The 15,031-nt window shown below is 41.7% G+C and overlaps 1 protein-coding gene and 2 long non-coding RNA genes across 3 annotated transcripts in view; 2 read left to right on the forward strand and 1 right to left on the reverse strand.

Moving 5' to 3' along the window:
• LOC123741878 (zinc finger protein 184-like) overlaps positions 1-15,031 on the reverse strand; it is a gene marked incomplete at both ends in the record, with an annotated part of 464,177 nt that overhangs the window by 129,711 nt on the left and 319,435 nt on the right. The gene's annotated exons all lie outside the window — the stretch shown is intronic.
• On the forward strand, positions 191-1,659 carry LOC123741820 (uncharacterized). Its single transcript, XR_006769370.1, has 3 exons — positions 191-246; positions 945-1,061; positions 1,347-1,659. It is a non-coding gene; the product is annotated as an uncharacterized lncRNA (long non-coding RNA).
• On the forward strand, positions 6,049-8,697 carry LOC123741824 (uncharacterized). Its single transcript, XR_006769374.1, has 3 exons — positions 6,049-6,939; positions 7,680-7,853; positions 8,453-8,697. It is a non-coding gene; the product is annotated as an uncharacterized lncRNA (long non-coding RNA).

A 15,031-nucleotide genomic window follows, 5' to 3' on the forward strand; every position in this document is an offset into this window, starting at 1 on the left:
CTCTGTTTAGTTGTCACTGTGTTAACCACAACCAACATGCTGGATCTCTGTTTACAGGGGTCAGTGCTCTAAAATGAGTCTCTCTGGGGAGGGAGAGGAGGGGGGCTCTGCCTCTAAAATGCATCTCTCTTGGGAGAGAGAGGAGGGGGGCCCTGCCTCTAAAATGCATCTCTCTGGGGAGAGAGAGGAGGGGGCCCCTGCCTCCAAAATGCGTCTCTCTGGGGGACATGACACCAAAGCTAAGAGGTAAGATGACAATTTTATGAAGAATTCATTAAGTTTATTTCCTAAATAAATAGCTATCTTAAGGTGAATGCTCCTACTGTAAATCTCTCTGGATAAGAGCATCTGCTAAATCAGGGGTTCTCAATCCGGGGTCTGCGGAGGTACTGCAGGGGTTCTGCAGGAAGCTCGGGGAGTGGTGGTGTATCCAGGGAGAAAACTAAACTAATATTCTGAAATGTCATTGTGGTCTTATGCTCCCATCTATTGAAATTATTTAGCAACTGCAGTAGTGCTTAAAAAATGTGTTATTCCTTACTAAAGTAGTAATTACTGAGAATTACTAGTTAATTTTATCACTTACAATAAAATAACAACTTATACCATAACAAACAATTAAACTGACATGAACCAAAATCACTATATATGTAGTTATTTAGTTAATTACCAAATTGAGCCGGTCGGTCACATTTGAGAGTGAGGGAGATATATAGCATTTTGCATAAAAAAACATGATTTTTGTCTCTGAAATGAAACCATCAAGTGATAGATTTTAAACAAATCCTTGTCTGTGAGAGATGTAATAATTAATACATCATTTCTTTAAACAATAAAAGCTCATTTCTGTAAAGTGATATGTTGCGTTTTGGAACTCTTCTTATGTTTCCCATCTGAGATCAGAGTAGATGAGAGATGTAATGTTTGTCTTTGTTGTGTTGAAGTCCAATCAAGCAGGAGAGACCAGCCTCCCCTGTACCCAGCTGTGTGTCCATGAAGAGTGACCTGTCTATGAATCATCCTATAGTGTTTAGAGAGGGAGACTTTTCTACTGAACAAAGGTAAGAAGAACTCATGGGTCATGGTCAGTGAGTTAAACAACACTGTCTCTAGTCATTTCTCCTCTCCCATTTTCACATTTCTTTTGGTTGTTTTCATAATCCATAGGCTAATCCTTTAGTCCATTTTCATAGTCCTAAAACTCTGTCTGTGTGTGTGTGTCTGTGTCGTTGTGTGTGTGTGTGTGTGTGTGTGTGTGTGTGTGTGTGTGTGTGTGTGTGTGTGTGTGTGTGTGTGTGTGTGTACACTCCTGGATGAGGAGATGTAATCTCATGTTTTGTCCACAGAAACCAACAGGAGAAATCAGAGTCAGAGATTCTCAGTGGTCAGTCTTCCCAGAGTCATCAAACAGACCTGGACTCTGTATTCAGTGTATGTGATCCTGTTATGAACTTTTGTTTTCCTCAAGTAAAGTTTCTTTCAATTATTCATTAATGTGTTAATGAGAAAGCATTTCTTCTCTTGCTTAACTTATTTACTGGATTTATTTTAGTTGCTTGAAGAGAAAATGATGACATTTGTGAAGAACGAGCTGAAGATGTTCAAGAGGATTCTTAGTCCTGAACTCCCAGAAGGCTTTGAGAGTCAGAAGCAGGATGAGGAAGTGGTGGATGCTGAAGATGAGAAGCAGGAGAGCAGTGCCAGAGAGGGAGCTCTGAAGATCACACTGCACGTCCTGAGGAAAATGAACCAGAAGGAGCTCGCTGACACACTGGAGAAATGTAAGATCTGTCTGCCTCATGTTGAATGCTGTTTTATAACATTTAAAAGCTGTAGCTAAAGTACAGCTAAAGTAGCTGTGTAACTCAATGATATTGTCGCAGCCTTAACACAACACCTAGTGACCTCATCAAGTAGCAGCAGCGATGTATTGTGGTTATTAGTTTAGAGAGAGAGAGACAACATTAATAATACCATCAATAATACCAATAATAATATAATTAGTCAAACCAGTCTGTAATGTATTATGAAAACATTTACACATTTAACTGACTTACACATACAGTCAGTTAAGAGAATACATTATTACAATAGAAAACTTTATAACAGTCCTTCAATAATGTAGGCATTAAAACAGATGTAATATTAATATCCTCTGTGTTATTTCTAGATTCAGATGATCCTGCTGTGATTTGCCAACGTGAACTCAAATCTAATCTAAAGAAGAAGTTTCAATGTGTATTTGAGGGGATCGCTAAACAAGGAAACCCAACACTTCTCAATAAGATCTACACAGAGCTCTACATCACAGAGGGTGGAACAGGAGAGGTCAATAATGAACATGAACTGAGACAAATTGAGACAACAACCAGGAAACAAGCAAGACCAGAGACTGCAATGAAATGTAACAACATCTTCAAACCCTTAACTGGACAAGACAAACTTATCAGAACTGTGCTGACAAAGGGAGTCGCTGGCATTGGAAAAACAGTCTCTGTGCAGAAGTTCATTCTGGACTGGGCTGAAGGAAAAGCAAATCAGGATGTCCAATTTATATTTTCATTCCCTTTCCGGGAGCTGAATTTGATGAAAGGTGAAAAACTCACTTTGATTGAACTTCTCAATCACTTCTCAATGGAAACCAAACAATCAAGAATCTCCAACTACGACAAGTACAAAGTTCTGTTCATCTTTGATGGTCTGGATGAGTGCCGACTGCCCCTAGACTTCCAGAAGAACAAGATATGTTGTGACGTTACAGAGTCAAACTCAGTAGATGTTCTGCTGACAAATCTCATCAAGGGAAATCTGCTTCCCTCTGCTCTCCTCTGGATAACTACCCGACCTGCAGCAGCCAATAAGATCCCTTCAGTGTGTGTTGACCAGGTGACAGAGGTACGAGGGTTCAATGACCCACAGAAGGAGGAGTACTTCAGAAAGAGATTCAGTGATGAGGAGCTGGCCAGCAGAATCATCTCACACATAAAGACATCAAGGAGCCTCCACATCATGTGCCACGTTCCAGTCTTCTGTTGGATTTCTGCAGTAGTCCTTGAACACATGCTGATACACAAGAGAGAAGAGACGCCCAAGACTCTGACTGAGATGTACACACACCTTGTGGTGTTTCATACCAAACAGAAGAATGAAAAGTATCTTGGGAACGAAGAGACAGGTCCACAATGGAATAAAGAGAGCATTCTGTCACTGGGAAAACTGGCTTTTCAACAGCTTGTGAATGGCAATCTGATTTTCTATGAAGAAGACCTGAAAGAGGCTGGCATTGATGTCAATGAAGCCTCCGTGTACTCAGGATTGTGCACACAGCTCTTTAAAGAGGAATGTGGGCTGTACCAGGACAAGGTGTACTGCTTTGTTCATCTGAGCATTCAGGAGTTTCTGGCTGCTTTATATGTGTTCCTCTCATTCATCAACAACAATGAGAATCTAATGGCCGAACCGCAAACAAAAGATGAGCCTAAAGTTACTTTCTACAAGAGTGCTGTGGATAAAGCCTTACAAAGTGAGACGGGAAACCTGGACCTGTTCCTCCGCTTCCTTCTGGGCCTCTCACTGGAGTCCAATCAGAAGCACTTACAAAATCTACTGACAAAGACAAGAAGCAGCTCAAAGACCCATGAAAAAACAGTCCAGTACATCAAGGAGAAGATCAGGGGAGAATCCCTCTCCAGAGAGGAGCATCAATCTGTTCCACTGTCTGAATGAACTGAATGACCATTCTCTGGTGGAGGAGATCCAAAGCTACCTGAGATCAGGAGTCTCTCTAGAGCCAAACTGTCACCTGCACAGTGGTCAGCTCTGGTCTTTGTGTTGCTGACTTCAGAAAAGGAGCTGGATGTGTTTGACCTGAAGAAATACTCTGGATCGGAGGAAGGTCTTCTGAGGCTGCTGCCAGTGGTCAAAGCCTCCAGAGCTGTTCTGTGAGTAAATAAAATGACATTTGAGAACTAATCATCTGGAACAAATATTCCGTTTAGAGAAAATATATGTATTAAAATATAATATTAATATGAAATATATTAATATGAAAAAATTACTGAATCAGTGCATTGGTGTTCACATTAGTATAACAATATGTCCATACAAATCTAGGAGATGGAAGATTAATCTATATGTTGTTTGGAAGAATAAACCAAATGCATCTGCCATTGTCCTTCCACACTACTCGTTAAATTAACAGTGTGTTTGTGAAGTCATGATGATCTCTTTGTCAGGCTGTCAGGCTGTGGAGTAACAGAGAAAGGCTGTGCTTCTCTGGTCTCAGCTCTGAAGTCAAACCCCTCACACCTGAGAGAGCTGGATCTTAGCGACAATGACCTGAAGGATTCAGGAGTGAAGCTGCTCTCTGCTGTACTGGGGAATCCCCACTGTAAACTGGAGACTCTGAGGTCAGTATTCCTGTAGTTGGTCAACAAGTGATAACGCTTTAAGATTGCTTCGATCACGTGGGATATGTTCCGCATTGCGGCGAACAACAACATTGACGAATATGCTGATTCGGTGTGCGAGTTTATAGCTTCGGCGATGTCGTACCCACAGCGTCTATTAACCTCTCTAGGCTAGGCGGGACGAATTCGTCCCACCTACGTAACAGCCACGGCTATCCTGTGGCGCGATTTTCAAAACCTTAAAAAATCCTATTACTTCAATTTCTCAAACATATGACTATTTTACAGCCATTTAAAGATAAGACTCTCGTTAATCTAACCACACTGTCCGATTTCAAAAAGGCTTTACAACGAAAGCAAAACATTAGATTATGTCAGCAGAGTACCAAGCCAGAAATAATCAGACACCCATTTTTCAAGCCAGCATATAATGTCACCAAAACCCAGAAGACAGCTAAATGCAGCACTCACCTTTGATGATCTTCATCAGATGACAACCCTAGGACATTATGTTATACAATACATGCATGTTTTGTTCAATCAAGTTCATATTTATATCAAAAACCAGCTTTTTACATTAGCATGTGACGTTCAGAACTAGCATACCCCCGCAAACTTCCGGGGAATTCGCTAACATTTTACTAAATTACTCGTGATAAACGTTCACAAAAAGCATAACAATTATTTTAAGAATTATAGATACAGACCTCCTCTATGCACTCGATATGTCCGATTTTAAAATAGCTTTTTGGTGAAAGCACATTTTGCAATATACTAAGTACATAGCCCAGGCATCACGGGCTCGCTATTTAGACACCCGGCAAGTTTAGCACTCACCATAATCATATTTACTATTATAAAAGTTTGATTACCTTTTGTTGTCTTCGTCAGAATGCACTCCCAGGACGTCTACTTCAATAACAAATGTTGGTTTGGTCCAAAATAATCCATCGTTATATCCGAATAGCGGCGTTTTGTTCGTATGCGTCCAGACACTATCCGAAATGGTAAAGAAGTGTCGCGCGCATGGCACAATTCGTAACAATAAAATTCTAAATATTCCATTACCGTACTTCGAAGCATGTCAACCGCTGTTTAAAATCAATTTTTACGCCATTTTTCTCGTAGAAAAGCGATAATATTCCGACAGGGAATCTCCTTTTCGGCAAACAGAGGAAAAAATCATAAAGGCGGGGCGGTCGGGGTCACGCGCATAAGCTAGTGTCTCTTGATCGGCCACTTGAGAAAGGCGATAATGTGTTTCAGCCTGGGGCTGGAATGACGACATTCTGTTTTTTCCCGGGCTCTGAGCGCCTATGGACGACGTGGGAAGTGTCACGTTAGAGCAGAGATCCTTAGTAAAAGATAGAGATGGAAAAGAAGTTCAAGAAATGGTCAGACAGGCCACTTCCTGTAAAGGAATCTCTCAGGTTTTGACCTGCCATTTGAGTTCTGTTATACTCACAGACACAATTCAAACAGTTTTAGAAACTTTAGGGAGTTTTCTATCCATATGTAATAAGTATATGCATATTCTAGTTACTGGGTAGGAGTGGTAACCAGATTAAATCGGGTATGTTTTTTATCCTGCCGTGTCAATACTGCCCCCTAGCCCTAACAGGCTAACATAATTGCAAAAGGGTTTTCTAATGATCAATTAGCCTTTTAAAATGATGAACTTGGATTAGCTAACACAACGTGGCATTGGAACACAGGAGTGATGGTTGCTGATAATGGGCCTCTGTACGCCTATGTAGATATTCCATAAACAATCAGCTGTTTCCAGCTACAATAGTCATTTACAACATTAACAATGTCTACACTGTATTTCAGATCAATTTGATGTTATTTTAATAGACAAAAAATGTGCTTTTCTTTCAAAAACAATGACATTTCTAAGTGACCATAAACTATTGAACGGTAGTGCATGTATTAAAATACCCTCAAATAAAAGGTGACATTATATACTGTCACCTCATATGAAACATTTGATCTCAAATCCAAAATGCTGGAGTATAAAGCCACATTTAAAATGTTATCTTCACTGTCAACATAGATATGATGTGGACTGTATACTCAATACAATCTAAATCTGATACCTCACTGTCTGTCTTTTGACTGATACTGCTTTTAAACTGGTCTGGTCAGTCTACTCAAATATTTGTAATATGCATTTTTCTATCTACAAGAAATACTTTGATAATTTTTCATTTATAATAATGATACATTAATTTATTATTAGATATGGCAGGTTTCAGGACACTGATATATCTGAATATGTTGAAGAAATATACTGCCACTTTTTTCACCACCAAAGAATATCAGTGTGATTTTAATATGATTTGACTCTTTGCAGGCTGTCAGGCTGTCTAATCACAGAGGAAGGCTGTGATTCTCTGGTCTCAGCTCTGAGGTCAAACCCCTCACACCTGAGAGAGCTGGACCTGAGTAACAATGACCTGAAGGATTCAGGAGTGAAGCTGCTTTCTGCTGGACTAGAGGATCAACACTGCAGACTGGAAACTCTGAGGTCAGTATTCCTGTAGTTGGTCAACAAGTGATAACTGTTCACCAGATCCACATGTTTTTACCAGACACACATAGTCCACACAATATGTGTTTGGACAGTGAAGCTTACAGTTTTAAATGTGGTGCTATGCTCCAGCATTTTGGATTTGAGATGTTTCATATTAGGTCACAGTACAGAATGTCACCTTTTATTTGAGGGTATTTTCATACATATCTGTTTTACCGTTTAGAAATGAAAGCACTTTCTGTACGTAGTTCTCCCATTTGAAGAAGTCTTAATTATTTGGACAAATTCACTTATATTGTATTAAAGTAGCCATAAGTTTAGTATTTAGTCCCATATTCCATGCCTGCAGTGATTACATCAAGCTTGTGATTCTACTAACTTGTTGAATGCATTTGTAGTTTGTCTTGGTTGTGTTTTGGATTATGTTTTTCCTAATAGAAACTGAACGGTGAATAATGTCCTGTCATTATGGAGTCACTTCACTTGTATTGTCAGTAAGAATAGAAGATGTTTCTGAACACTTCTACATTCATGTGGATGCTACCATGATTATGAATAATCATGAATGAATCGTTAACGATGATGAATGAGAAAGTTACAGAGGCACAAAGATCAGACCCCCTCTGTTATTGGTGTTATTCTGTATACTTCTGGCCCTTCTTTGGACACTGTATTAACTAACCTCTAGACGAGCTTCAATGGTATTGGTAATGGTGAGATTTGACTCTTTGTAGGCTGTCAGGCTGTCAAGTCACAGAGGAAGGCTGTGCTTCTCTGGTCTCAGCTCTGAGGTCAAACCCCTCACACCTGAGAGAGCTGGACCTGAGCTACAATCACCCAGGAGACTCAGGAGTCAGACTGCTCTCTGCTGGACTGGAGGATCCACACTGCAGACTGGAGAAACTCAAGTATGTAGAGGGTTTATGTCAATGTTCATATCAGACATGTTTGACTTATCAGGCTATTTAAGACAAACATTCTGACCACCACTTGGACAAAGTTATATGCTGACTGTGTGTGTGTGTGTGTGTGTGTGTGTGTGTGTGTGTGTGTGTGTGTGTGTGTGTGTGTGTGTGTGTGTGTGTGTGTGTGTGTGTGTGTGTGTGTGTGTGTGTGTGTGTGTGTGTGTGTGTGTGTGTGTTCAGTGTGTGTGAGAGAGTTCAGTGTGTGTGTGTGTGTCGTCTGTGTGTATGGGTCCAGTGTGTGTGCAGTGTGTGTGTGTCCAGTGACAATCTCTCAATGACATACACACACACACAAACAGGACACGCACACAAACTGGACACACACACACTGGACAAACACACACAAAGGACACAGACACACACACACACACACACACACTCACACACACACACACACACACTGGAAATACAAACACACACACACAGGACACACACAAACACAAACATTCGCTTGAAGTTATCTGCTGACCGTGTGTGTGTCCAGTCTGTGTGTTAGTTCAGGTGTACTTATTGACTGTCTGTTCTTCTGCTTACCGCTACAGTGTGGAACATGGTGGAGAGTACACAATGAGACCTGGGCTTAGACAATGTGAGTGTTGACTGCTGTGAAGATTATGACTAAGAATAAGTCTTAATTCAAGTTAAGTCAAAGTCAAAGACCACCATCATTACTGACTTGGTCATATTAAATATCAGCTGTAGTTCTACAGAAACAGAAATCAGGGACACCAAAGTTTACAAAGAGTTGCTTTGACAATGTGTGTGTGTGTGTGTGTGTGTGTGTGTGTGTGTGTGTGTAATTAATGTGAATAAGTGTGTATTATATTACCATACAGTATAACATATGATCATTCAACAAGTCTCAAGTTACCTTAACTTCTCCTTTTGATACCCAGAAACATCTACATTAAATGAATTAGTGAAAAGTGAGTTAACATTCTAATGTGAATGATGATGATTTCTAATATTGTGTCTGGTTTCATCCATCAGATGTCTGTGATCTCACATTGGACCTAAACACAGTAAACAGACACCTCTCTCTGTCTGAGGAGAACAGAAAGGTGACATGTAGGACAGAGGAGCAGCCGTATCCTGATCACCCAGAGAGATTTGAGGACTGTGGACAGGTGCTGTGTAGAGAGGGTCTGACTGGGCGCTGTTACTGGGAGGTAGAGTGGAGTGGGAGAGGGGCTGTTATAGGAGTGACATATAAAGGAATCAGCAGGAGAGGAAGGGTTGAGGACTGTGTGATTGGATGGAATGACAAGTCCTGGAGTCTGTTCTGCTCTGACAACAATTACTCTGCCTGTCACAATAATAATCCCACTACCATAGACGTCCCCTCCTCCAGCTTCCACAGAGTAGGAGTGTATCTGGACTGGCCAGCTGGCACTCTGTCCTTCTATAGAGCCTCCTCTGACACACTGACCCACCTGATCACATTCACCTCCACATTCACTGAGCCCCTCTATCCAGGGTTTAGGGTTTGGTATGATGACTCCTCAGTGTCCCTGTAAATAATAATCTGACACACACACACACACCCACACAATGGACACACACACACACACACACACACACACACACACACACACACACACACACACACACACACACACACACACACACACACACTTGCCTTTGGAGCATTTACGCCAATCAGGAGTTCGACGTCGGCATCAATCTCCTTCAACTGAACCTCTTTCAGGTATGGCTTTTGAGTTCTTTCTGAGTGGGAATGCTCTCTTTTGTCACTGGGATCTTACTCTGGGTGTAGATGTAATGCAAGAAATGTGACGCCCTCCACATTGCCAATCTCTAATCTCAAAGCTCCTGCCCCATTGTGTGTAGCAGAATTTCCATCTCATTGCCTTGAGCTGCCTCATGAGTCTCTCTGTACAAAATGTTGCTGAGCTACCAGATTCGAGAAACGCATAGGTTAACACAGACTTGCTTCCATTTGCCATCTTTACTTGAACTGGCACAATTGCAAGGGCACACACACTGACACACCAACACACACACACACACACACACACACACACTGGACTCACAAACATCCTGGACTCACACACACACACACACACTGACACACCAACACACTGGACTCATACACACACGCACTGACACACACACTGGACACACACACACTGGACTCACACGCACTGACACACACACACACTGGACACACACAAACTGGACACACACAAACTGGACACACACATGCTGGACACACACACACACATGCTGGACACATTCAGACATACGCATCTTCCTATAATTGGACCTTGACCCTCAAATTGGGAACAAACAGACACCTCATTCCAGCAATAACTTCCACCACAAACACAGAGGTGAAAATATTACCGGAATATTCTGCAAAATGTTGATGAAGACGTCACTCAATCCACCCAAAACAACATGCAGTCTTTCCACAAGACTCCCATGAAGTTATAGTGTGACGTTATGAGTCGACGTTAAAGTAACATTCTCACAACATACTGCACTTGTTTTATCCTGTTTTAGATGTATCCTCTGTTTAAACATTTAAACTCTTACAATAACACTGTTAAAATACCAATGTGATCATTTCTTGTCTTTTATGTTGGAAAAACAAATTGTACAATTATATGTAGACATACGCTCCATAGTTGTACAAGTATACATGGATATATTGTACTTTTCATAATAAAACATACTTGAAACAAGAAAAAGCATGTTAATAGTGGAAAACAATTTTGTTATTGATTTTTACATTGCTTCTCCCTGTCTCATGTTGACGTTTGTCATGAATCTTGACCTGGAGGCAGAACTGTGCGATTTCCTCTAGATATGTCAGCTGCAATGTCAGAATTGGCTGTGGAAAATGTTGTTTTATGGTCTTAATTTAAGGGAGGGATTAGCAGTGTGGTTAGGGTTGAGGTTAGGATTAAAATCGGATTGTATTACTTTGTGCCTGTGCCAGCTAGTAACCACTTTGCTGAACTGCCTCCAGGGCAAGATTCATGACAATAAATGCCAACCTGCCTCCAGGGCAAGATTCATGACAATAAATGCCAACCTGCCTCCAGGGCAAGATTCATGACAATAAATGCCAACCTGCCTCCAGGGCAAGATTCATGACAATAAATGCCAACCTACCTCCAGGGCAAGTCTTACCTGTGGCTCCGTTTGTAGAGCATGGTGTGTGCAACGCCAGGGTTGTGGGTTCGATTCCCACAGGGGGCCAGAACAATTTTTTTTTTTTTTAAATGTATGAAATGTATACATTCACGACTGTAAGTCGCTCTGGATAAGAGCGTCTGCTAAATGACTAAAATGTAAATGTAAAATGTAATTCATGACAATAAATGCCAACCTGCCTCCCAGTCGTCCCCTCCTTATCTTTACAAGGCTGCAGAACATGAAAGCTAGTGATGTGGGGGTTCTCTCATAACCCTCAGTCCCCAGGTGGGTAGATGGCAGGTTGAATAAAGAGAAGCTAGTGATGTGGGGGTTCTCTCATAACCCTCAGTCCCCAGGTGGGTAGATGGCAGGTTGAATAAAGAGAAGCTAGTGATGTGGGGGTTCTCTCATAACCCTCAGTCCCCAGGTGGGTAGATGGCAGGTTGAATAAAGAGAAGCTAGTGATGTGGGGGGGTTCTCTCATAACCCTCAGTCCCCAGGTGGGTAGATGGCAGGTTGAATAAAGAGAAGCTAGTGATGTGGGGGTTCTCTCATAACCCTCAGTCCCCAGGTGGGTAGATGGCAGGTTGAATAAAGAGAAGCTAGTGATGTGGGGGGTTCTCTCATAACCCTCAGTCCCCAGGTGGGTAGATGGCAGGTTGAATAAAGAGAAGCTAGTGATGTGGGGGTTCTCTCATAACCCTCAGTCCCCAGGTGGGTAGATGGCAGGTTGAATAAAGAGAAGCTAGTGATGTGGGGGTTCTCTCATAACCCTCGGTCCCCAGGTGGGTAGATGGCAGGTTGAATAAAGAGAAGCTATGATGTGGGGGTTCTCTCATAACCCTCAGTCCCCAGGTGGGTAGATGGCAGGTTGTATAAAGAGAAGCTAGTGATGTGGGGGTTCTCTCATAACCCTCAGTCCCCAGGTGGGTAGATGGCAGGTTGAATAAAGAGAAGCTAGTGATGAGGGGGTTCTCTCATAACCCTCAGTCCCCAGGTGGGTAGATGGCAGGTTGAATAAAGAGAAGCTAGTGATGTGGGGGTTCTCTCATAACCCTCAGTCCCCAGGTGGGTAGATGGCAGGTTGAATAAAGAGAAGCTAGTGATGTGGGGGGTTCTCTCATAACCCTCAGTCCCCAGGTGGGTAGATGGCAGGTTGAATAAAGAGAAGCTAGTGATGTGGGGGTTCTCTCATAACCCTCAGTCCCCAGGTGGGTAGATGGCAGGTTGAATAAAGAGAAGCTAGTGATGTGGGGGGTTCTCTCATAACCCTCAGTCCCCAGGTGGGTAGATGGCAGGTTGAATAAAGAGAAGCTAGTGATGTGGGGGGTTCTCTCATAACCCTCAGTCCCCAGGTGGGTAGATGGCAGGTTGAATAAAGAGAAGCTAGTGATGTGGGGGGGTTCTCTCATAACCCTCAGTCCCCAGGTGGGTAGATGGCAGGTTGAATAAAGAGAAGCTAGTGATGTGGGGGTTCTCTCATAACCCTCAGTCCCCAGGTGGGTAGATGGCAGGTTGAATAAAGATAAGCTATGATGTGGGAGTTCTCTCATAACCCCCCTCTCCATGTAATCTGATTCATTATGATCTAGGATCAGGTCCCTCCTCTCCATGTAATCTGATTCATTATGATATAGGATCAGGTCCCCCCTCTCCATGTAATCTGATTCATTATGATCTAGGATCAGGTCCCTCCTCTCCATGTAATCTGATTCATTATGATCTAGGATCAGGTCCCCTCCTCTCCATGTAATCTGATTCATTATGATCTAGGATCAGGTCCCCCTCTCCATGTAATCTGATTCATTATGATCTAGGATCAGGTCCCTCCTCTCCATGTAATCTGATTCATTATGATCTAGGATCAGGTCCCCTCTCCATGTAATCTGATTCATTATGATCTAGGATCAGGTCCCCCTCTCCATGTAATCTGATTCATTATGATCTAGGATCAGGTCCCCCCTCTCCATGTAATCTGATTCATTATGATATAGGATCAGGTCCCCCCTCTCCGTGTAATCTGATTCATTATAATCTAGGATCAGGTTCCCCCTCTCCATGTAATCTGATTCATTATGATCTAGGATCAGGTCCCCCTCTCCATGTAATCTGATTCATTATGATCTAGGATCAGGTCCTCCTTTCCATGTAATCTGATTCATTATGATCTAGGATCAGGTCCCCCCTCTCCATGTAATCTGATTCATTATGATCTAGGATCAGGTCCCCCCTCTCCATGTAATCTGATTCATTATGATCTAGGATCAGGTTCCCCCTCTCCATGTAATCTGATTCATTATGATCTAGGATCAGGTCCCCCACTCCATGTAATCTAATACATTATGATCTAAAATACTTAACTGATCCTAGATCAGCTGTCCTACTCTTTATGAATACTGTCACAGAATCAATTAGTATCATTCATTGAACTGCTTTGCCATGAACAGATCTGTGAGGTCTTAACTTAAAGGTTCTATATTGACCTTATGGTCATTTTAATGGGGTTGAACATCCATCCCATCAGATTGTGTAAAGGATTTTATGAGTTCAGAAAAACAGTGACTTGGAAGCATCTCTCTGACCTCACCCTGCTGAAACACACTCAAGTAAAGACCACATAGCTACAGTTATATGCTTTTCTGTTTTTATACACTTTTACAGACAATGTATGGACAGGTATCCATATGAATCAGTACAATATACAAACTAGTAAGCCACCTCCCAATAAGGGGTCAGCAATATCAAGCATGCAGCACTAAACAGACAGACATCTCAGGCAACAAAATCTCACACTCAATACCTGCAAATATTTACAAAAAGTATTGTAGCAGATTTTATTTTGACTTCATGAGAAAAGACCCACATTTTTGGGTGAAATTAACAGAAGCCTTTGCAACAACAATCTAAAATAAGTTTTGCTAGCGTTATGAATATACAGTGTCTTTATTAATATATATGTTTTAATTGTAGTTGTATGCCTATATGTACAGTTTTTTTAACACTTGTTAACAACCACACACTTTTAATGGGGGTGGCAGGTAGCCTAGTTGTTAGAGTATTGGGCTAGTAACTGAAATGTTGCTGCATCGAATCTCCAAGCTGACAAGGTAAAATTCGGTTGTTCTGCCCCTGAACAAGGCAGGTTACCCACTGTTCCCCGGTAGGCCATCACAGGGGCGGAAATGCCGGGGGGGACGGGGGGACACAACCCCCCATCCTGGGAAAAAATATGATTTGTCCCCCCCAATATATCACTGAAACATAACTATGTAATTTAAATAATATTAATAATATGCAATGAAAGCAATTGTGCTGATTATAGACACTTAATAGCTTGTTCTTAAGTTTCAAAAGATTGCGACCCCCCCACCCTTTGCCTCACAATGGTTTGATCCACTGCCAGTTCCTTAGCTTGCGAGGGTAACGTAGAGGTCGTATCTACTGTCTGAAAGGCACTCAATACACGTAACTGACGTGAGGTTAATCCAGTCAATCGCGCACACACACTAGCTGAATATGCAGAGCTAGCGCGCAAATATTAACTATTAAGCTAGCTAGTACCTATTCCATGTATGTGGCGTCGTCAAAGATGGAATCTTTGCTATCGTCAATTTATTCCAAGATCAGCATGCATGTAAGTTAGTGCTTCAAAGTCCCTGTGATAAGGTTAGCGATAAACTGAACAGAACTTCACTCTCTTCTACCATTGTTTTAAATATATTTAATGGTCTCGTTGCAAAAGCTAAATTGTCGCAAGGGAACTTTTATTAATATATTTTATTTCACCTTTATTTAACCTGGGTAGCAAAGATTATAGCAAACACCACTGAATTGGTGCTCGCTAGCTTTGCAAATTCAGCTATTGTTAGAAGCCAGCCAATATGAAACAAACGATTAAAATTACAAAGGTTGCAGCATATGTTGTGTAAATGGTGAACTCATACAGCTGTCAACTC

Source organism: Salmo salar, chromosome ssa03 (assembly GCF_905237065.1).
Source record: "Salmo salar chromosome ssa03, Ssal_v3.1, whole genome shotgun sequence".
NCBI classification, from domain to species: Eukaryota; Metazoa; Chordata; class Actinopteri; order Salmoniformes; family Salmonidae; genus Salmo; species Salmo salar.